This window comes from Callithrix jacchus, chromosome X (genome assembly GCF_049354715.1).
Source record: "Callithrix jacchus isolate 240 chromosome X, calJac240_pri, whole genome shotgun sequence".
Lineage (NCBI taxonomy): Eukaryota > Metazoa > Chordata > Mammalia > Primates > Cebidae > Callithrix > Callithrix jacchus.
This window is the reverse complement of record NC_133524.1, coordinates 35,612,361-35,628,565: the sequence shown is the minus strand read 5'-3', so window position 1 is coordinate 35,628,565 and position 16,205 is coordinate 35,612,361.

Genomic DNA, 16,205 nt, shown 5'->3' with positions numbered 1-16,205 from the left:
AAAGGAGACAGAGAGAGAAAAGCATTGCCTGCAGTGAGGGAGGAAAGGCAAGAACTTCAGGGAGACCAGAGAAAAACCCACCCATTGCAGCAACACTGAATCAAAAGTTCAGACAGCTGCTTGCCATCTGTGAAGGATCTTTTCCAGCATTCCCATAAGCCCTCACGTTTCCCCCTTTTGGGAGAAAAAAATTCTCTATGTTCCATGGTCCTGTGCATGTCTAATCCTGTCACCCATAGCTGTCAGCAAAGAGGGCAAGGCAGATTTATTTATTTTTTAGATCAATTAGTTGCTTAAACTTTTATTTGCCTTTTGTAAAGACTATATAAATAGAGAATTTTTTTAGAAGCTTCTGTACATTAATAGGCATCCCTAGATGAGGCTAATTTGAGAGCCCTAATTTTCTAATGCGTTTCAGTAAAGTGTAGTTCATTTGGAACATTCCACTGTAAGTTATTTTTTAGTAAGATTTCACAATTTCTGTAAGACTTTGCTGCTTTTGGGGTCTCATACTTATGCACATATAAGCTGGAAGGAACTCAGTTCTACAGAGATTAAGGATCTCATTATCACCTTAAATATTGGCTTTGCTCTCAGGTTCCCTTGATCAACTTAGCCAATGATTTCTTTTCTACATAAGCATGCAAGAAAAATGAAATAAAAAGGTAGAACACGAAAATCCCTGCAAATTTCTAAAAGCCAAATTTTACACCCCAAGCAATGTTTTGAATTACTACCATTTTTTTAATCTGACACAGTCAGGCATAAGAGGTCTCTAACTGGATCCAGTTAATTACCAGATCCAATCCAAGCCTATACTGAGTCCAGTTTCTATTGTGACTTCTAAACCCAGTTTGGATCAGAAATTTGCTCAAAGAATCTCAGAGAGCTCAAAACACAAATCCAAAGAGGTTTAGAATCTGAGAGAGAACTTATCATGTTTCGCAGTTTCTCTGAGAGAGAAACAGACACAATGGGTCTAAGAGGGTAACTCATTTGGCCACTTAGTGTTCCTGGGGGTTCTTAGAAACTCTGTTTCAGGTCCCACTTCTGACACCATCTGATAAATGAAAAACTTTAGCTGAATGAATTTAAAAGAGTTCAATTTTGCAATGAATAATTAATGAATTGGGTAGCCTTCTGAGGCAGAATAGGCTCTGAGACTCCAGAACAGCCATGTGATGAAAGAATATTTATGAACAGAAAAAGAAACGTGACATACAGAAAATGGAAGTGAAGTACAGAAATAACTGGATTAGTTACAGGTTAGCATTTGCTTTATTTGAACATGGCTCAAACAGTTGTCTACATTTGGCCAAAACTTGGTGACTGGCACAAGTGTAGGCTACAGTCTGCTTATACCTCCACTTGTTATATTTCATAATGTACAGTGAAACCTTTAGGCAGAACTTAAAAGATACATAGAGGCAGGTTTAGGTTAAACTTGATTTAATAGAAGTCTCATAAGAGACTTTGAGCCACAGACAACCAGCTAAGTTCCTCCCATTTTCCTGACGCATGAGGCTGTGAAATTATAAATTTTGTATTTAGCTACTATGTTTTACAGTAATTTGTTACACAGTAATAGATAACTAATGCTGCTAGATTGTTTTAAACCATAGAAATAATTTGGGTATTTTATTAAGAAGAATAAATTTTATTTCCTTTGTGCTTTTTTCTTCTAAAATTTACAGCTCTCTAAAAATTAATTTTGGAATATATTGGGGTCACTTTTTTTTTCTGAACTGTAATGGTATGATCCTTGGCTCACTGCAACTTCCACCTCCTGGGTTCAAGCCAGTCTCCTGCCTCGGCCTCCTGAGTAGCTAGGATTACAGGTGTCCACTACCATGCCCACCTTATTTTTGTATTTTTAGTAAAGATGGGGTTTCACCATGTTGGCCAGGCTTGTTTTGAACTCCTGACCTCGGGACATACACCTTCCTCAACCTCCCAACTTTTTGGTATTACAGGCCTGATCTACTTCACCTGGCTTATCTGGGTCACATTTTAACCCAAATAAATTTTCCAATAAATGGATATCCTAGAAATGAGAATGTAAATGTAAATAGTTTAAGATGTTAAAAACCTGCATAGTTTTGTTTAGTGCTGGTAAGAGTCTTCTAGAGAAAATGTGACATTAACTTAACTGAAATTGGTATATGTCTCCAGGGAAATATGGAGTGACTTTTGTATTATATAATACAGAGAATGGAATTTTATAAGCTGATTTTACATATGGATGCCAAGATATACCTCTCCTACATTTTTCATAGCTTGAATGAAAAATATATATAAAAGAATGAAGAGAAACCAAAAAATAAAAAGTTGATACTAATGAACTGACAAGTGCATATGGTTGCAATGATAGCTCAGTCATTCTTGCTTCCTTAAAAACAATGTGAGGAATACAGCTGAATCCAGTGACCATAACATTCAAATGAAATAATTTTAAATATCTTTTTTCAAATTTAAATTGTTTTCAAATAGATCAAATAGGTCTTTTCATCACTAAAGTATAGGTAAAAATGAAGAAGAAATTCTAATTTAGCAATCATAGGTGTTCTCATTTGTGACAACCATCAATTTTTCTTTGATTTTTAATCTCCTCTCTCCTGCCCCTCCATTTGCACCATTTTTAGCAGGAAGAATAGCAGTGAATAACAGAGTTTGGGAAGAAATTTAACCTCCAGAATCATGTTCCTTTAGAGGACAAGCTAAACTTTAGACATTTAGGGGTCCACACTCCAATGTAAAAATCCATTATTTGTCCAGGCATGGTGGCTCACACCTGTAATCCCAGCACTTTGGAAGGCCAGGGTGGGCTGATCACTGGAGGCCAGGTATTCAAGACCAGCTTGGCCAACATGGTGAAACCTCATCTCTACTAAAAATATAAAAAATTATCTGGGTATGGGGACACACACCTGCAGTCCCAGCTACTGGGGAGGCTGAAGCATGAAAATCTCTTCAGCTTGGGGAGGTGAAGGTTGCAGTGAGCTGAGATCATGCCACTATACTTCAGCCTGGCTCACAGGGTCAGACTCCATCTCAACAACAATAACAACAACAAAAATATTATTATATTGGGGAAGTTTCTCATTTTCCTCTTTTCTGGACATATATAATTGTAAATTGATATACAGCATAAAGATAGAGGTAAAAATAGAAGCTTAGTACTAAGTTCTAGTATGAGGACAAGTGATATCCCATCTGGAACCACTGGTTAGATGAAAACACAAGTTGAAGAGAAAGGAAAAAGAGGGTAAAGACTGGGGGAAAATTGAGTAGGCTGAAGGACTAGAACAGGGGTTCTCAGACTTAAGGGATGTACAGAATCATCTAGAGGGCTTGTTAAGCTACAGATTTCTAGTCTACCCACACAAGTTTTTGATTCAGTAGGCCCTGTAGGGAACCCAAAATTTTGCATTTCTAACAAATTGTAGGTGATATTGATGCTACTACTCTGGGAGCCACCGTTTTATAACCATTGGACTAGTGTATTTGGCTTAGTTATACTTTAATATAATCAATGTTTCCTAATGTATTATTAACTTATTCATAGTACTCTTGTTTAAAATCCTTAGCGATGGCACAAATGATAATTATGCCTGGTGGTTATTCATCCTTCCTCTTCTTTCATCTGTTCGGGGAAAAATGAAAGAGAGAGAAGGGATTGCAGAAAATTAGATGTTGAGTGTTGGCTAATTTTTTACTGTCTTACTCTTTGTGAAAGGAGGCAACATCTTTGGTTAGTAGAACTATTTTGACCAGTTACTGGTGTAGATTAATAGTTCTTTTTAGGAAACTCTTTGATGGAAATTGTCCATGGAGCTACTCAATCCTGGAATGTCCGCCTGGAGGCTCTGCCAAGTCAATTAGATATAATTAGGATTTGGGAAGAAGTAGTTAAAAGTTTGAAGTATTAGTACCTTCTGCAGAAAAAGGAATGGGATCAAACAGTCATGGAACAATATACAAGGATTTTATGAATTTAGCATTGGACAGCTGTTCTGTATGATTTTCTCTCTTATTTATATTGGATTGATAGAGTCCTAATAATATCTATATGTCATGTTGCTATGGTTTTGGACATGGTTTGTTTGGTCCTGAAAAGTCTTGTGTTGAAATTTGATCCCCAGTGTTGGAACTAGGGCCTGGTGAGAAATGTTTAAGACATGGAGACAAATCCTTCATGAATGATTTGGTACCATACACATGGTAATGAGTGAGTGAGTTATTGCTCTATTAGTTGCTATGAAAACTGCTTGTTAAAAAGGTTCTGGCATCTTTCTCCTTTCTCTTTTGCTTCCCACCATGTGATCTCTACATATCAGTTCCCTTTCACCTTCCACCCTGAGTGGAAATAGCTTGAGGTCCTCACCAGAAGCAGATGCTGATATCATGCTTCTTGTACAGCCTGAAGAACCTTGAGCTAAAGAAACCTCTTTTCTTTACAAATAACCCAGCCTTAGATATTCCTTCAGAGCAAGTGTGTGTGTGTGTGTGTGTGTGTGTGTGTGTGTGTATCTATTAAGTCCTGTAGTTATGTACTTCTTGGCCTACTTAAGTAATCAGCATTGATGGCAATTTAAAAAATTAAATTGGATATTTAAAAAAATCTGTTCTCTGCAATGTTTTCTTAAAAATGTAACATAATGCACCTTTATGGTAGAAAGATGAATTTCTTTGTGGTCAAATCACTTTTCTCAAAGTCTAGGAAACTTCAGGGATTTCAGTATATTATCTATTGAAAACTAGTTTTAATGCCTTTCCATATGGATCTGTTACTAGAACAATACTCTCTGATATGATTTGAATTTGTGTCCCTGCCTAAATCTCATGTCAAGTTGAAATACCCATAGTTGGAAGAGGGGCCTGGCTGGAGGTGACTGGATCATAGAGGTAGGCTTTTCCCTTGCTCTTCTTATGATAGTGAGTGAGTTCTCATGAAATATGGTTGTTTAAAAGTGTGTGGAACCTCCCCCTTCTCTCTTTTCCTTCTGCTCCAGACATGTAGGATGTGCCAACTTCCCCTTGACCTTTTGCCATAGTCGTATATTTCCTGATGCCTCCCTAGTCATGCTTTCTGTACATAGAAAATCATGTGCCAATTAAACCTCTTTTCTTTATAAATTACCCAGTCTCAAATAGTTCTTTATAGCAGTGTGAGAATGGACTAATACATCATCATTGAAAATATTTCTATTTTCACAAAATTTTTTAGAAGTCTTTTAAAAGAATAATTGTTTTAATAATATTATAAAATTCATACATGTTCAAAAATGATCAAAGCACTGGATGAAGATAAAAGCAAAAGTATTTTTCCAAATTGAACCATTCAAAAGTAAATATCATCAGTACTTGGTGAATTTAATTTCTTGCATCTCTATGTGAATGTTGGTAAAACTTTAGACAGATACAACTTTAGAAATATTGGATCATAATAAAATGCTACTTTAGTTAAAAAGCAGTTTTGGCAGACACGTTGATCTATCTAACATCTATCCACCCTTTATTTCTTTCTGATAATACCCTGGTACTTTTTGTGCCAAGATCCAAAAAATGTTAGATACTAATTTTCCACTCTCTTTTGAAACTAGGAGTGGTCATGTGATGAGATTTTGAATAATGAAACCCAAGACAATATTGCTATGAATATTCTGAATGATTTTTATCTTGGAGAACAAAACAATGTCAGAGGGGAAGACCTTTTATCCTTTCCCCTTACTTTCTGCTTGGACTGTTGAAACTTAATCCCCATTGTGACAGTATTAAGAGTTGGGAAATTTGGGGAAAGTTATTAGGTCATGGGGGCAGAGCTGTTACAAATGGGATTAGTGACCTTATAAAAGCAATCTGAGGGAGCTTGTTCCCCATTTCTGCTATATGAAGACATAGCTAGAAGGTACTGTTTATGAGGAATGGGCCATAATCAGATACTAAATCTGCTAATACCTTGATCTTGGACTTCTCATCCTCTAGAACTGTGAACAATAAATTTCCTCTAGAACTGTGAGCAATAAATTTCTTTCGTTTACAAATTATGCAACCCAATGGACTAAGCAACCAAATGGACGGAGATAATTCCCTTCTTGCCTTTTTGCTTTGGATGAAAAGTACTCAGATTACTTCTTGTTTACTTTTGGATAATTTCAAGAGTGCTGACAATGTTTTTGTTTTAAATCAGTTTTGTTCAGCATTATAATTGCTTTTTAGGGAGAAAACTTGCTGACTTCCATACTTGGCCACAGATAGAAGATTGCTTCCAACAATCTCTTTTTGCGTACTTATGCTTGTATTCTCTGTATGTTCTTTTGTTGTTACACAAATCATTTTATCTATATTTCAGAGATTGTGCAAAATATTTTGTCCCAAATATTTCTATATTTATTTCAGCAGTTCCTTTTTATGATTTGTGGTCTATACTTGCCTTTTCAGTTATTATAAATAAGTACTATTTTGGTTCCTTTTCTATTCATCTTTGATTGAGGCAGGCTACATGCTGACAAATAATGGAAGGGAAGTGAAGTGAGCTGAAAAGTCCATTCTTTCTATTTGGGCTTTTCTTTCACATTCTTCTTTCAAAGGGCTATTTATTCTGGGAGTATACATTGCGTAGATGTTGGATGCAAAGCTTTAGAGAACAGACATTTCTCAATACTAGTATTTGACATCCACAGACCTTCCTTCATTCTTTGTCTACTTAACACCCATCTCACCACTACTTTCCCTAGCAAAAGGCAAGATTATAAACAAGAGAAATGGCTTATGGCTTGCCAAATGCATAATTTTCTTTAGTTCCCCCTCGCTGTGGCTCTGTGGTATCATGCCACAGCCTCTGCTGTGACCTAAACAATCTTTCCTGTGACCTTAAAACTCAAGGTGTTCTAATCAAAGGGACTTTGGTTATACCTCTTAGAATACTGATTTTTAACTTTGAGAAGATCTGGGGGGCACTGGGAACTTACATCATTGCTTCAGTTCTTACTTCTCACTGTTTATCATGGGAAACTGAAAAAATCATTTGTTGTATGGTTTATTTTCCAGTTTTTTCTTTGCATTTTCTTTTTGAGAATATTTGAGACAGAATATAGGGCAATAATTCTATCTAATTATATTGAATCAGAAGCCTTGAAGGACATTCTGGCTTCACAATTATTCCTTGAACTAGTCCCATTGGCAAGTTGGGCAAATAAAGAACAGAGAGATTAAATTGTTTACAGAAGGTAATGAAGTTAGCCACAAACACACAGACAAAAATCCATCTACCTCAAGGATTGTTCTTGGTCAGCCTGCTAATTATTATCTTGGACATATAATCCCTACAGAAATAATTTCCTTAATGTGACGAGGAACAAAACAGGAAAAGAGAGATGCTTCATATTAAAAAATGTTTTTGTTTCAACATCCAAGAGAATCTGAAGATAAAGTGAGGCAAGAAGTATGAGCTAATGTAAGTTTATATCAAAGTTTGGAGCATTAAATTCAATTTTAAAACTTAGATATAATTTAATCTTTTTTCCATAACACATACAGTATTTAAACTCCTGGCTACAGCCTAAATCCATATCTACGTTTGCCACTCTTCTTGGATATGCTTTCACAATTACAAGAAATAACCCACAAGGAGTAAATAAAGTATAACAGCATAAGCGCAGTCAATAGGGTTTAACGCTTCAAGTATCTTAGGTTAAATTGTATTAAAATACTTTTTAAAAAATAATTGTCACAGCAACCTCAAGTAATCCGGGTTTTGAGAATCACGTGATTTTTTGTTTCTCATACCGTTTCTCTGCTGAATTTATTGTGTCTATAGAACTGAGAGAGTAGACGGAAGTTGAGGCTAAATGCTATGATTTTATATTCTTACGTGGTGGTTCCAAGTGAGACTAAAGGAAATTATCTTCTACCATGTAGAGTTCGTTTTTTAGAAGAGCAGAAGGAGTCCCTTATATTCACACAGCTGCAGGCTATTAAAATCTAACAGAAAGCAATCAAAATAAAGTCTGACATCAGAGCACAATAGTTTTGCTTTGGCTGTGCCTACTTATACACATGTATATGAGAACCAAACATGAGCTACATTGCTCCAATCAATGGTTAGTTTTAAAACATTTGTGAATAATCAATTGACCATATTCTCCTGCTGATTCAATCTGACTTGTGTGCATTGGCTTAGACTTTGACAATAATACATAGCAAACAGAGAGTTACCTAGCATTCAGAGCAGATAGTTTTAAAGCGAACTTTTAAAAACCCATGGAATTTTCTGTAATGACTTTTTATCCAGATGCTGCTTCATAAATGAGACTTTCTCTTTCTCTCTGCCTCTCTCTTTAAAAGAGAGAGCAGCTACCTTTTCTTTTGTTCCTGAAAGTTTTTGTGTTTAAATTCAGTTAGTTTTCTCTAAGGGTTTAAAGCAACAGCATTTCTTCACACAAAACATAAGCATGAAGCTTCCACAGGTTACAACAGGCAAAGTGTTGCCATGGAGTGGACCTACGTGCAGTTCTCAATTGAAAAAGGTCAGTCAATTATAAGTATTCAGACGGTTGGATGTTTGGTGACATATGGCACCCACCATTGTTCCTTAAAATAGTGTTTTTCACTCTCATCTCTCTGCACATACACTGTCATGGTGGGAAACAAAAATCGACTTCACATTCCAGTTATAATAATGCATATCTACATTCTGACATGATATCCTTTAAGTGGATGATGTAAGGATAATTTCCACTTTTATTTCAAATGAAATATAGATCCCAAGCAAATTTTTGCACTTAGAAAATTAAAATCATGTGTTTCATTTAGATTACTGTACAATGACTCACTTGAATTTTTCTATACATCTTTAATCATAAGTTCTTTTTTAAAATTATACTTTAAGTTCTGGGGTACATGAGCAGATCGTGCAGGACTGTTACATAGGTATACACATGCCATGGTGGTTTGCTGCCTCCATCCCCCGGTCACCTACATTAGGTATTTCTCCTAATATTATCCCTCCCTAACCTCCCCACTCCCAGCTATCCCTCCCCTAGCTGCCCACCTCCCAACAGACTCCAGTGTGTGATGTTACCCTCCCTGTGTCCATGTGTTCTCATTGTTCAACATCCACTTATGAGTGAGACCATGCGGTGTATGGCTTTTTGTTCTTGTGTCAGTTTGCTGAGAATGATGGTTTCCAGTTTCATCCATATCCCTGCAAAAGACATGAACTCATCCTTTTTTATGGTTGCATAGTATTCCATGGTGTATATGTGCCACAATTTCTTTATCCAGTCTATCCTTGATGGGTATTTGGGTTGGTTCCAAGTCTTTTCTATTGTAAACAGTGCCACAATGAACATTCGTGTGCATGTGTCTTTATAATAGAATGATTTATAATCCTTTGAGTATATACCCAGTAATGGGATTGCTGGATGAAATGGAATTTCTATTTCTAGATCCTTGAGGAATCGCCATACTGCCTTCCAAAATGGTTGCACTAATTTACACTCCTACCAACAGTGTAAAAGTGTTCCTATTTCTCCACATTCTCTCCAGCATCTGTTGTCTCCAGACTTTTTAGTGATTGCCATTCTAACTGGCACGAGATGGTATCTCAATGTGGTTTTGATTTACATTTCTCTAATGACCAGTGATGATGAGCATTTTGCATATGTTTGCTGGCTGCATAAATGTCTTCTTTTGAAAAGTGTCTGTTCATGTGGTTTACCCACTTTTTGATGGGGTTGTTTGTTTTTTTCTTGTAAATTTGTTTTAGTTCTTTGTAGGTTCTGGATATTAGCCCTTTGTCAGATGGGTAGCTTGCAAAATTTTTTTACCATTCTTTTGGTTGCCAGTTTCTCCTAATGATTGTTTCTTTTGCTGTGCAGAAGTTCTTAAGTTTAATTAGATCCCATTTGTCTATTTTAGCTTTTGTTGCCATTGCTTTGGGTGTTTAGTCATGAAGTCCTTGCCTATGCCTATGTGCTAAATGGTATTGCCTAGGTTTTCTTCCAAGGTTTTTATGGTATTAGGTCTTATGTTTAAGTCTTTAATCCATCTAGAGTTAATTTTTGTATAAGGTATAAGGAATGGTTCCAGTTTCTGCTTTCTGCACATTGCTAGCCAGTTTTCCCAACACCATTTATTAAACGGAATCCTTTCCCCATTGCTTGTTTTTGTCAGGTTTGTCAAAGATCAGATGGTTGTAGGTGTGTGGCTTTACTTCCAAGGCCTCTGTTCTGTTCCATTGGTCTATATCTCTGTTTTGGTACCAGTACTTTGCTGTTTTGATTATTGCAGCCTTGTAATATAGTTTGAAGTCAGGTGTCGTGATGCTTCCAGCTTTATTCTACTTGCTTAGGATTTTCTTGGCTATGTGGACTCTTTTTGTTTCCATATGAAGTTTAAGGTGGTTTTTTCCAGTTTTGTGAAGAAGGTCCATGATAGTTTGATGGGGATAGCATTGAATGTATAAATTACTTTGGGCCACATGGCCATTTTCATGATATTGATTCTTCATAACCATGTGCATGCAATGTTTTTACATCTGTTTGTGTCCTCTCTTATTTTCTTGAGCAGTGGTTTCTGGTTCTCCTTGAAGAGGTCCTTCACGTCCTTTGTTAGTTGTATTCCTAGGTATTTTATTTTCTTTGTAGCAGTTGTGAATGGAAGTTCACTCATGATTTGGCTCTTCCTTTGTCTGTTATTGGTGTATAGGAATGCTTGTGATTTTTGCACATTGATTTTGTATCCTGAGACTTTGCTGAAGTTGCCTATCATCTTTAGGAGATTTGGGTTGAGACAATGGGGTCTTCTAAATATACAATCATGTTGTCTGCAAATAGAGACAATTTGACTTCCTTTTTTCCTAATTGAATACCATTTTTTTTTACTCGCCTCATTGCTCTGGTTAGACCTTCCAATACTATGTTGAATAGGAATGGTGAGAGAGGGCACTCTTGTCTAGTTCAGGTTTTCAAAAAAAGTGCTTCTAATTTTTGCCCATTCAGTATGATATTGGCTGTGGGTTTCTCATAGAGAGCTTTTATTACTTTGAGATATGTTCCATTGATACCTAGTTTATTGAGAGTTTTTAGCATAAATTGCTGTTAAATTTTGTCAAAGGCCTTTTCTGCATCTATTGAGATAATCATGTGGTTTTTGTCTTTGGTTCTGTTTATGTGATGGATTATGTTTATGGATTTGTGTATGTTGAGCGAGCCTTGCATCCCCAGGATGAAGCCCACTGGATCTTATGGATAATCTTTTTGATGTGCTGTTATTTTTGGTTTGCTAGTACTTAATTGTAGATTTTTGCATCAATGTTCATCATGGATATTGGCCTGAAATTTTCCTTTTTAGTTGTGTTTTGGTATCAGGATGATATTGGTCTCATAAAATGAATTAGGGAGTATTCCCTCTTTTTGTATTATTTGGAGTAGTTTCAGAAGGAATGGTAACAGCTTCTCTTTGTACATCTGGTAGAATTCAGCTGTGAACCCATCTGGACCTGGACTTCTTTTGGTTGGCAGGCTATTAATTGCTGCTTCAACTTCAGACCTTGTTATTAGTCTATTCAGAGATTCAGCTTCTTCCTGGTTTAGTCTTGGTAGGGTGTAAGTGTCCACAAATTTTTCTATTTCTTCTAGATGTACTGGTTTATGTGCATAGAGTAGTTTGTAGTAATATCAGATGGTAGTTTTTATTTCTGTGGAATTGGTGATGATCTCCCCTTTATTGTTTTTTATTGCATCTATTCAATGTTCTCTCTTTTATTAGTCTGGCTCTCAGTCTATCTATTTTGCTGATCTTTTAAAAAAATTGGCTCCTTGATTTATTGATGTTTGAAGGATTTTTTTGTGTCTCTATCTCCTTCAGTTCTGCTCTCATTTTAGTTATTTCTTGTCTTCTTCTAGCTTTTGAATTTGTTTGATCTTTCTCCTCTAGTTCTTTTAATTTTGATGATAAGGTGTTATTTTAGACCTTTCCTCACTTCTCATGTGGGTATTTACTACTATAAATTTCCTGCTAGACACTGCTTTAAATATGTCCCAGAGATTCTGGTACATTGCATCTTTGTTCTCATTGGTTTTGGAGAACATCTTTATTTCTGCCTTCATTTCATTGTGTATCCAGTTGACATTCAGGAGCAGGTTATTCAGATTCCATGTAGTTGTTAAGTTTTGCATGAGTTTCTTCATCCTGAGTTCTAATTTGATTGCACTGTGGTCTGAGAGACTGGTTGTTATAATTTCCATTCTTTTGCATTTGCTGAGGAGTGATCTACTTCCAATTATGTGGTTTATTTTAGAGTAAGTGCAATGTGGTGCTGAGAAGAATGTATATTCTGTGGATTTGGGGTGGAGAGTTCTGTGAATGTCTTTTAGGTCCACTTGGTCCAGATCTGAGTTCAAGTCCTGGATATCCTTGTTAATTTTCTGTTTTGTTGATGTGTCTAATATTGAGAGTGGAGTGTTAAAATCTCCCATTATTATTGTGGGGGAGTCTAAGTCTCTTTGTAGTTCATTAAGAACTTGCTTTATGTATCCGGGTGCTCCTGTATTGGCTGCATATATATTTAGGATCGTTAGCTCTTCTTATTGCATTGATCCCCTTACAATTATGTAATACCCTTCTTTGTCTCTTATGATCTTTGTTGGTTAAAAGTCTGTTTTATCAGAGAATAGGATTATAACCCCTGCTTTTTTTGTTTGCTTTCCTTTTGCTTGGTAAATCTTTCTCCATCCCTTATGTTGAGTCTATGTGTGTCTTTGTATGTGAGATGGGTCTCCTGAATGCAGCACACCAGTGGGTCGTGACTTTTTATCCAATTTGCCAGTCTGTGTCTTTTTATTGGTGCATTTAGCCCATTTTCATTTAAGGTTAATATTGTTATGTGTGAATTTGATCCTGCCATTTTGATACTAGCTGGTTGTTTTGTCCATTAGTTTTCACAGTTTCTTCATTGTGTTGATGGTCTTTACCATTTGGTATATTTTTGCAGTGGCTGGTACCGGTTGCTTCCTTCCATGTTTAGTGCTTCCTTCAGCAGCTCTTGGAAGGCAGGCCTGGTGGTGATGGAATCTCTCAGCAATTGCTTGTACGTAAAGGATTTTATTTCTCCTTCACTTATGAACCTTAGTTTGGCTGGATATGAAATTCTGGGTTGAAAGTTATTTTCTTTAAGAATGTTGCACATTGGCCCCCATTCTCTTCTGGCATGTAGGGTTTCTGCCAAGAGATTGATCCACTGTGCATCTGGTGGGCTTCCCCTTGTGGGTAAACCGACCCTTCTCTCTGGCTGCCCTTAGCATTTTTTCCTTCATTTCAACCCTGGTGAATTTGATGATTATGTGCCTTAGGGTTGCCCTTCTTGAGGAGTATCTTTGTGTGTTCTCTGTATTTCCTGTATTTGATTGTTGGCCTGTCTTGCTAGGTTGGGGAAGTTCTCCTGGATAATTTCCTGAAGTGTTTTCCAGCTTGGATTCATTCTTCCCATCACAGTGTGGTGTACTGATCAAACATAGATTAGTTCTTTTCACATAATCTCATATTTCTTGGAGGCTTTGTTCAGTTCTTCTTATTCTTTTTTTCTCTAATCTTGCCTTCTCATTTTATTTCATTGAGTTGATCTTCAATCACTGATATCTTTTCTTCTGATTGATTGACTCGGCTATTGAAACTTGTGTATGTTTTGCAAAGTTCTCGTGCTGTGTTTTCAGCTCTATCAAGTCATTTATGTTCTTCTCTAAGTGGGTTATTCTAGTTAGCATTTGGTCGAACCTTTTTTCAAAGTTCTTAGTTTCTTTGCATTGCATTAGAACATGTTCCTTTAGCTCAGAGAAGTTTTTAATTACCCACCTTCTGAAGCCTGCCTCTGTCAATTTGTCAAACTCATTGACCATCCAGTTTTGTTCCCTTGCTGATGAGGAGTTGTAATCCCTTGGAGGAGGAGAGGCATTCTGGTTTTTGGTGATTCCATCCTTTTTGCACTGGTTTCTTCCCATGTTTGTGGATTTATCTACCTTTGTTCTTTGAAGTTGGTGTCTTTTGTATGGGGTCTCTGTGTGGATGTCTTTTTGTTGATGTTGAGTCTATTTCTTTCTGTTTTTAGTTTTTATTCTAACAGGACCCTCTGCTGTAGGACTGCTGGAGGTCCACTCCACACCCTGCTTGCCTGGGAATCACCTGTAGGGGCTGCAGAACAGCAAGGATTGCTGCACATTCCTTCCTCTGGTAGCTTCATCCCAGAAGGGTACCTGCTGGATGTCATCCAGAGCTCTTCTGTATGAGGTGACTCTTTGGATATACACGTGTCAGGGGGCTGCTTGAGGAGACAGTCTGTCCTTTGTCAGAACTCAAGTGCTGTGCTGGGAGCTCCTTTGCTCCCTTCAGAGCGGCTGGGCAGGGCTGTTTAAGTCTCCTGCAGTGCAACTCACAACTGTTCCTTTTCCCAGGTGATCTGTCCTGGGAAGGTGTGGTTTTATTTATAAGTTGCTGACAGGCTGCTGCTTTTTTCACAGATGCCCTGCCCAGCAAAGGGGGTGTCTAATCACAGTCTGCCTGCAGAGGAATTGTTGAGCTACCATGGGCTCTCCTCAGCTGCTGTGTAAACTTCTTTGTGCTTTTGTTTACACAGGTAAGGTTAGAGCTGCCTCGGTAATGGCGGACGCCCCTGTCCCCACGGAGCTCGACCATCTAGGGCCTAGCTCAAACTGCTGTGTTGGCTCTGAAAATCCCAAGAGAGTGGGATTCAATTTGCTGGTCTCTGTGGGGTGGGACTCGTGGAGCCAGATTACCTGGCTCCCTGCCTTCAGCCCCCTTTCTGTCTGTGGTATAGGCGACTCTGACAGGTTCTCCAGACGCCAGTCAAAATGACTGCTCAGATTTGTCCTGGGACCTTGTGGTGCTGGCTGAATCGGCTGCCCAGATTTGCCCTGGCAACCCACAGTGCTTGTTGGCATGCGAGAATCTTCTGGTCTGTGGGTGACAATGACTGCAGGAGAAGTGCAACATTGGAACCAGAGCTCTAGGGTGGCTAGAAATGTCCCTGATAGCCTCTGTTTGGTGGGAGGGAGTGTCCTCTGGCTCGTTGCACTTCGTGGGTGAGGCAGCACCCCACTCCCCCTTGGTTTGCCCTCCTTGGGCTACACCCACTGTCCAACCAGTTCCATTGAGATGAACCTGGTACCTCAGTTGGAAATGTGGAGATCACTTGCCTTCTGCACCGTTCTTGCTGGGAACTGTGCTCTGGAGCTGTTCCTATTTGGCCATCTTCAAATCTTTAATCATATGTTCTTAAGTTAGTTTCATGTTTTAGGTTATAGTTTATTCTCAAAGCATGACCCATATCAAATTTGGAAGATATTCTCATTTACACTGAAAACATCATTTTTGAATTCATTCATTGGATCAAAGAAGGAAAAGAATGAGACCATCAAGATATATATATATATAAATTAAAAAATACTAGTACACATTATTGGTATGATCTTGATCAACTTTCATATTATAACGTTAAAATGCCAGACTTAGCCAATCATAAGTGTTATTGGTCTCGTTTTTTATTTTGTTCCTAATATTCAGAAATGTAGTTGACCAATTTTGAGGTTTAACAATTTAAGAACACATCTAACCTTATAATCTTTCTCTTTCCTTGTTTTGGAATGATACATTTACCCGTTGATCACAAGAACTATACAATATCCTAATATTTCAAACTTAGGCATATCAAAAATTTAAATAAATTAACTCATAATTCTAAAATTTTCTATGAATATGAGTTGTTTTGTGTGCATAGTTTCTTCATGATTAATTTTTATTTAGATCATACCCAGTTTTAAATAATGTGTTCATTTATACAGGAACCAACAATGACATTGCTTAAATGGGATTTTATAGTCAGCTTTATAAATGGTTGTACATGACTATTCCTTCCAAAATTATGTTCCCTTTACAGTCTTGGTGTGAATAAGGGTAAACTTGCTTACTATGACATGACAGCACTCTCTAAATAAGTACTGTTCTGGGAAACTCTGACCTAATTCACATATTCAAAAATAAGAACAAGTATTCCTACTTGTTTGTCTATTATAGTGAGGTTATACCATATATCACAAAAAAATGTGGGATATAGGCTTGGACTTTCTGAATAGGTAAATCAATATTTCGGTAAGGTGCTTTACAGCAGTATTACACTATGCTGAAAAAAT